Consider the following 8477-nt stretch of genomic DNA (forward strand, 5'->3'; position numbering starts at 1 on the left):
AGCAGATGTCTGTAAGGCAGGAAAAGAGAATTCTCTGGGAACCAACATTTCAGGTATCTTGATCTGGGATTTCCAGTCTCCAGATGCAAAAAAAAGTACATGTCTGTGTTAAGGCCACCCAGTCTGTGGGGTTTGGCTGTGGCAGCCAGAACAGAGCAAGAAACTTGCGTTGCCAGGAGGATCAGTAATCCAGCATCACTCGCTTTTCTTCCTTTTTCATAGAACTCAATCCATAGGGCTGTGTTCCTGGATTCTGACATCATAATTACTGTGCTTGAGGGGAAGAGAGTGGGCAGGAGGTAGGTGAGGACATGGGACAAGAAGAGAATACTGACACTTAGATCGCTACTACCGGGAAGGTTTTGGATTTCCTAGACTGGATAAGGAATGAAGCTAACGTGAAGAACAAAAGGAAATCATTTCTTATTCTGGACACGTGAAGAAGGACTCAGCTATTCACAGACGTGCTTTTCTGTGCAAGGTTTTCTGCGCAGGCTCCACACTCTGCACGGGGGAGTCTCAGAGGTGAAAGACTGGCTGCAACTCTTCTGTCTGGATGCCTTCTCTCATTACCTTGAAGCACACACAAAGATTCGCCTTCAGCAGTAGCCTTCAGTTCAGAATATCGGCAATAACCTCGCCTTCACAGTAAACTTGGCTTAAAATTTTACAGCCGGAGGCAAAGAGAGTATTTTATGCAGGTTTTATTCAAAGAACATAAAATTTACCTCTTTTTTCACAGGGAAAGGTCTAGAAAACAGGAAGCATGTGGGTGAAGATGAATAGGTTTATGCCAGTAAAATGAAAAAGGGAACAGAAAGTGGAGGCCAGAGGATGGGGGCAGGAGATGTTTCTGGAAATAACCCCCCTGCTTTAAGACTCTGTCCGGCACGCACATGTAAATGTACTAGATCCTAAACACATAAAAATGGTCTAATAAGTATGCCCTATTCTTCCGCAAGAACTGCAGCATCTTAGATGGGGGGAGAGAAGGAGGATGAAGAGGAGAAGGAGAAAGATGAGGAGAGGTGGACACATTTATTTTGTTCTTTGATCATCCTGGATTTGACTGGCAGTTTCCCCGAAGGTGCACTCATAAGTCTTGGACACACAGCACACTCAGACATTTGCTGTCCTTCACTGCCCGATGCACGAAACTCGGGCTCCAATTCAGTGCTTTTCCTCTCTCCAAGCTCTCAACCCCTTTTACTCTTGTTAGCTTTAGGCTGTGTTGGCTCGGATTTAAAAAAGGCTAAGTTACCACCTGAAAAATAGGAACACTGAATTGATCCTAAATATAAATTTTAATTGAGGATGAGGAAATGGGAACTTGTCAGTGACCGTGGGGAATGAGGAATGGATATTATAAAATTCTGTTGGTAAGGAATTATGTTTACCTCTTTCTGGAGGCACCCAGAACTGTTTCTGGTTTTTCATACTCACCCCAGCAAGGGCTGGAGTTACTCACCAGGGCTCAGTTGTTCTGGGTTAGGTTCAGGTTGCCTTAGTGATGTGGGAACCAAAGACTGTTTCAGAGCCTACTAGTGTTTGGCGTTCGTGTTGCACTATCCTCTGCTTTGTGTTCTCCTCAGTCCAGCACGAGGAGCCCCTAGGCCCCGGCACAGCAAGGGTTGCACTCGCACTGATGTGAGCATACTGTCCAATGTCTTGTGGCTGATTTTTTCATAAAAATATTAAATGCAGGCTACTGAATGAACCACTCAGGGCTACCCTCCTAGACCACTGCAAGGCTGAAAAACTTCTTTTCTTGGAGTTACTCGGGAGCAAAGTTAGCATATCTTTTTTCACTTAACATTTCCTAACCAGGTCTACCTTCATTTTGGTGCTTTGAATAAAAATAGTATGTACACTTGCCGGTCCCCAGAAAACCCTCTCAGCCAGGCCCAGGGAGTGAGTTTTGCCTGAAGCTGGTGAAGAATGTGCCTAGGAAACACCTCTCAGAGAGGCAGGGCACCTGCAGGGTGCAGGCAGGGCGCAGGGACAGTGTAAAACTGCACTTTGTTCCACTTCCGGATTGGGCTGTGTTTTACAGGTGGCGCCGGTGACCCAAAGGTATAAATGCTTTTACAATCGGTGTTGCTAGGGCATCAAACAACGGGAGGAGATGATAAGGGCGGCAGGCAGTACTGCCAGGGCTAGACAGGGGCCCAAACAGGAGGAAGACACAGGTGTGGGTCAAACACTGATTTGAAAAACACAGACAAGAGGCATTCATAGGTACATCCTTCTAGTGTTACTTAGTGCAAGGTAGACGTGTGGGAACAGGAGGCCCAGTAAGCAGCTCAATGCGCATCTCCGACTTTCCCATTGTGTTTCTTCTCGTTTTCCAGTCATTTCGGCTAGAATTCAGCTGTGCACTCACAATAAGGCCGTGATGGGCCAGACTTGATACAGTGATCCTGGTGGTAAGGATCTTCTTGATTATTTTATTCCACTAATGTCTATTGAGCATTTATCATTGCATGGCATTGTGGCCTAGGCATTGGTAATACACAGGAAATGCGTGCTCACTGAGAAATGTTCAGAGCTGGCTTTACATAGAACAATAAATGAAGAAATTTTTAAGCTGTGAAAGTTACTTTTTCTGATTGCAAAACAATGTATCTTCTGGAAGGAAATACTCCCCAAAAGAAATTCAAATGATACAAATAAAAAGTAGAAGCACTCCTTGATACCTCCCCCATATATATACTTAGAGTTAGCAGAGTATATCTTTAAAACCTTTCTCATGTACAGTGCATAGCCACCTCAGAAAGATGTCTAAAATTAATTAAGAAAACATTAAAAATGTAGAGGGCATGAAAGTCTTGGCATTTCAGTTAAAGAACATCTGAAAAACTTTCTCCAATTTGATTTTATTATTTCATGAGAAATGATCTGACTTCACCAGGAATGATACTAGCTAAATCATGGACTGAGATTCACATGGAAAGGCATCTCCTAAGAGTCAGGGGTATTGCCTGAATCCTGCTGGGTTGAGGGTGAGCCTGGCCCACCGCCTTCACACCAAGCTGGTTTAGTGCAGCCCTGTGTGATGCACCTTTCTAGAGCACCACTTCACCCAGGACCCTCAACTTTTATTTTTTTTTAAATTTTATTTTAAAGACAGTAGTAAATGAGAAAAAAAAAGAACAATAGCAACATACCAGCATTACAAACATAAACAAACCAAAGCAGGAATATTTAAAGTGAAACAGGCTTTCAGACAAAATAATACGAATTAACAGTGGTTGTTATGTTATGTATTGTTATCCTCAACTGCATTGCTCAGATTACCAGATGCAAGAATGGAAGATTGTTGAAACCATTAAAGACAATAAGAAAATAATTCTTTGATAAAACATTAGAGATAATACAGAGTCTCACTAGACAAGATGGTAGGAATTCACCATGATAGTTCCATTGCATATTGTTACCTTCAAATCAGTTGCTCAGATTACTATATATAAGCATGAAACATTGGTCAGAACATAAAAAATTGTAAGCATTAACTGTTCCTTTCAATATACCATCAGATATCAGCAATATAGTTACTGTAGTTATTCATATATATATATTTATATTTTGCCTTCATTCTTTCTTTTTTCTCTTTCCCTCATCCCAGTCATTCTTTCCTTTGAGCAATTTCTTTCCCTTTCCTATCATCTATTGTACGTTTTGAGTTTACACCAGGGAGACAATATGATGTTTATACATGTGGGTTGGATTTATTTCACTTATGAGTATGGTCTCTAGTTGCATCCATTTACCTACAAAAACCTCAAGTTTATCTTTTTTATGGCTGAGTAATATTCCTTTGTATAAAAATACCACATCTAGCTTTAAATTGTTTTTTTTTGCCTTTTTTTCCGGTACCAGGAATTGAACTCACGACCTTGCGCTTGCCAGGTAGGCACTGTGTCACTGAGCTAAGTCCCCAGCACCTAGCTTTAAATTGAAGGGCTGATTTTCCCCAGAACAATAAAGTAAACACATGATGTGATAGCATCTAGTTTCCTGAAGGGCTGAGAGATGGATTTTAATACTGCAATTTAAGTGATGAGCACTTATCTGAGGAGGACATATGTTCACTTGTCTGGCAAAACAATGTTCAGGATCCACTGAGCATGCTCTGATTCTTTCCCTCACTATCTATACTGCTTAAATAACTGTCTCTTGGAAACAAAAGCTCTGGGGATTGGGGTGTAGCTCCAGCAGCATAACACTTCCTTAGCATGTATGAAAACTGAATGTTAATTTCCAGCACCAGAAAAAACAAGCCAAAAACCCAGAAAGAAAGACACTAGAATTCATTCCTCCAGGAATATTTTTTGTTTGAGTGTTGGCAGCAATAAACATGTCAAATTACCATCTGTAGTAACAGCTTCAGGAGTCCATATTTACCCTTATTGGTGACTATGGTATTTCTCAGGCCAAAAGAGCAATGTGAATTTTGCTACTGGCGAGGTGTTGAATGTTTACGTGTGTATTGGGGCGAATCATCTGCAGAATAGCTCCATGTCTTTAAAGCAATTCAATAGTAATATACAAAACATAGCAAAGAACACAAGGAATAAAAATACAGATCGTATTGGTCAGACATCTTTGTTGGAATGCTCCCGCAGTAAAGTCATACACATGGCTACCGATTTACCAAATAAAACTAGAGCACACTCAGGTAAATTTGCATTTTGGATAAACAACATCCACTCGTTTTCCTCTCAGAATTAATTGTCCCTTCTCTGTCCTCCTTATGCCTCCCTGGTCATAGCTCTCATCACAGACTGCATTTTTATCCTCAGTGAATTTTACTGTGCCTGGCTTAATTCAGACATTTAGTTGATGTTTGTTGAATGAATCAATAAAAAATGAGTGACATAGAAAACATATTCAGACTCGAAAATCCAGCAAGGTGCAAAGTTGGGTGTGGACGGCACTGAAAGACAAAACTGGAACATTAGGTAGGACTAAAGTACAAGTAAAAGATGTTAAAGACAAGTCCACATTTCATCTTGTAGTCACTAGATACCAGTGTTGGTTTCTGAGCGCAGGAGCAGCACACTAACTTTATGTTTCAGAATGAATATTCTAAATGTGAAGGGAAGCTGCTGGAGAGGTGAGATTAGAGAAAGCTGGAACAACAGACATCAAGAAAAAAGCAGTATAATTTGTGCCTTATAACCTGAGTTGGAAATGTGGTGGTTTCATATCTGTGGTCTGTGGGTTTCAAGATTAGTTATGTCCTGTGATTGAAGATAGCAGTGATTCAGAGCAGAGTCAGCTCTAACATCTTCCCATACTTCCCCAGTCAGGAGCAGCGCTGCCCCTGACCGTCATGACCAACATCACAGGAAAGGAAAATGCCACAGGGTCTCAGCAGATGAGGTCCAGGTTGGGAATGGTGCTACAGCAGCTATTGGTTAAAACACGCAGTGTTCCCTTCACATATAAATCATGTGCGCTAATGTGAATAGCGAATAAGGTGCACTGCAAACTGTGGAAGAGGAGAAAAGGAGGACTGGCCTTTGATCCAGTGTCAGGAGGAAGGTGCCAGGAGAGCGGGGCTGGCAGATAGCCCACAGGTTCTCAGATTCCTCTCTACTCTTTCCCAGTGCCCAACCCTCTCCCTGTCTGCCACAACAAGAAAAAGATCTGCAAAATTAGCTGGTGTCTGAAATTCCTTTCTTGGGAAACCAAACTTCTGATTGGAGAAAAGAAGTTTGCTCTGGAAAAACCTGGGTATAGGAGATTCAAGAACCACTGCAGTCAAAATGTGGCCAGTAAGTGCATGTCTGTCCTATGGAGATAAATTGTCATCAGCAAATCCAACTGCCAGGCACCCTGCTTCTCACTCCTCCAGGAGAAGTGTGAGGATCTGATCAAATGTGCGGCTTTCCGATAAATACAGTGGACAGACCCAGGGGACGGAGAGATCTTGAGACCATTGTCTTCTGTGCCTGACAGCACAAACATTCTTACTGCAACAAACTTCCTTAGTTCTTTAGACACCTCCAAAGGAAATGAAAATTATCCTCTCAGTCTCTAAAACACTTACACACTTGATCAGAAATTAGGCATTTATGATTTTAAATGCTGCTGTTACGAGGACAGGAAATTCTGATTGATGTACATCAGGATTATCTAATAAAATACAAGATACCCAGTTAAATGTGAGTTTCAAGGAAACACCCAATGGTGCATGAAGCAGTTAATCTGAATAGGATACATACATGTGTTCCACAAGATTAAAACATTCTCTTCCAGGACAGAGTGATGTCCTACCACAGGGTTTAGAGACATACACACCGCAGGCCAGATCTGACCCTCCTCCTGCCTTTGTAAATAAAGCTGCATAGCCAAACAGCATGATCCTTTGTTAGATATTGGGCATGGGTGTTTTAACAAGTTGACAGCCATGGGTAGTAGTGAGAGAGACTGGGCAGTTTGTGAAGCCCAAGTGCAGTATTTATTTTTAATTTTTAAATTTTCTGATCTAATAGAAGGGTCGGAGTTCTCTGAGTAAAGAAGAAGAGTACTCCTGACCCTGAGGATTCGAGACCATGATGAGTAGGAAGATGGCAAGAAGCTCAGCGGGTGTGAAGAATTAAGAGCAGGAAATGCCAGGATTATCACATTTGGAGGTGTTTTGTGTGCCATTGTAAGGAATGCCTCTGTCCTTTCCGTCCCATCTTCCTTATAAAGCTTCCTCTCTCAATTTGTCTGTCAAGTTTTTATCGTTCCTTAAAGCAGAATGTTGGTCTTACCTTTGGGACAAGGTCTATGGTAAGAATATTTTTTTTCCCATTCCTCTTTTTATTTATATTACTTTAATAACACTTATTATAGTAAGTTGTCATTAGCTGTTTTTTCATTGGATAGTAAACTTCTTAAAAACAAGCATTATTTACCCTGTATTGAAATGGTTTAATTCAGTTATGCTTTAAAAGATATTCAATAACTGTATACATATATATGTATATATATCTATATATATCATCTTCCCACAGGCATGCAAAAATATTGATCACTTTATTTGGCTGCACTAGTTGAATGCTTCCAAAGAGACAATCTCTGCAACACCAGAGTGTCTAGAAAATAGGAAATCCATGGCCACACATCTTCCAGTGTTTGCTGCTATCATTTAAACCTACTTCTTTACACTGCTGAATAATAGAGCAAATCTTCTGCACTTTATCACTGCCTTTGCCTTTTTTTCTTATAACTAAGAATCCATTAGTCAAACTAAATGTAAGTCATTTTCTCTTTGCTTATTTTCTTCTTCTGGTTGTGCAGTCACCCATTCCATTTTTAGCTTGGGGAAGCAGGATTAATGCTCCTACCTGTAGGATGTTTTGTTTTACCTTTGCATAAATATTTCTTTGAGCAAGGATCATACTTTGGTAGCCTTGTTTATAATCCAATAATACCTGAGCATCTATTTTATATGTAGAGCCAAGGGAGTCTGTACTGAGGTCCATATTCAGTCGCTAAATAAGACCTTTAATTTGAAATATCCCATGCTTCCTGAAATCTTACATGAGGATCCTGAGATCTGAGCAGAGAGCATGCTAGCAGCTGGTTTTCATGACTGTCCAGAAGTGTATCTAATATCAAGCTGAAATTTTTTCACTTCACAAGTGTCAACTAAAGTCTTTCTGTCTCTCACTCTTGGCTCCTGGGTGTGTATCAGGCAGCCATCGGTTTTATCATTATTGCTTCATATGGAGACAGAAGCAGCAAGTCTTGGTCAAGCCCTATGATTCATTTCCTTATGTTTGAGCAAAGAACAGAAGGTTACAAAACAGCATATATAACTCATTTAGAGTTCCATCAGCATCCCCTTGTGTAGAGGAGAGGGCACAACCTGTGCCCTCTTGACCTAGGAGAGCTCTGGAGGGCCGATGAGTCATTAATTCTCTAATGTCTTTTCCAACTGCTCATAAAGATCATGGCTGATTAAATGACGGCAAGGTATGAAATGAAAGTTGGCATGGGTCTAGGGGAAAAGTACATTTCCCTTTCCAAAGTAAAATATTTATTTTATTTGGCTTGTAAAAAATAGCACTGGTAATTGTAACTCACAAAGGAGAAGTGCCCTTTGAAGAATAAGCACAGTATAGAAAAGGAAAAAAATAAAAGGAGGGCACAGAGATGGAAAAATCTTACATCAATTCTTATGGCTATGACTTACACTGATTTTATGAGATGATAAAATTTGTGGAATTAGTACCTCTGAGGTGCAGTTTATAATCACAGAGCTTTAGAGGTGGAAGTTACTTTACAAAATAACTGAATCAACCCCCCTATGTTTCAGATAAGACATATAAAGCCACAGTCAATAAGTGGATGAAAAAATGTTTAATATCTTTAGCCATTAGGGAAATGCAAATCAACTACACTGAGATTCCATCTCACCCCTGTAAAAATGGGTGGCATCAAGAATACAAAACACAATACATTTTAGCAAGGATGTGGGG

At 40.6% G+C, this 8477-nt stretch overlaps 1 long non-coding RNA gene across 1 annotated transcript; it reads left to right on the top strand.

Moving 5' to 3' along the window:
* Positions 1 to 284: 284 nt before the first annotated feature.
* Positions 285 to 6701, top strand: LOC106147912. Its single transcript, XR_001232945.1, has 5 exons — positions 285 to 525; positions 2352 to 2426; positions 3880 to 3909; positions 5613 to 5780; positions 6501 to 6701. It is a non-coding gene; the product is annotated as an uncharacterized LOC106147912 (long non-coding RNA).
* Positions 6702 to 8477: the final 1776 nt, after the last annotated feature.

Source organism: Chinchilla lanigera, unplaced genomic scaffold (genome assembly GCF_000276665.1).
Source record: "Chinchilla lanigera isolate Chin_1 unplaced genomic scaffold, ChiLan1.0 scaffold00001, whole genome shotgun sequence".
NCBI lineage: Eukaryota > Metazoa > Chordata > Mammalia > Rodentia > Chinchillidae > Chinchilla > Chinchilla lanigera.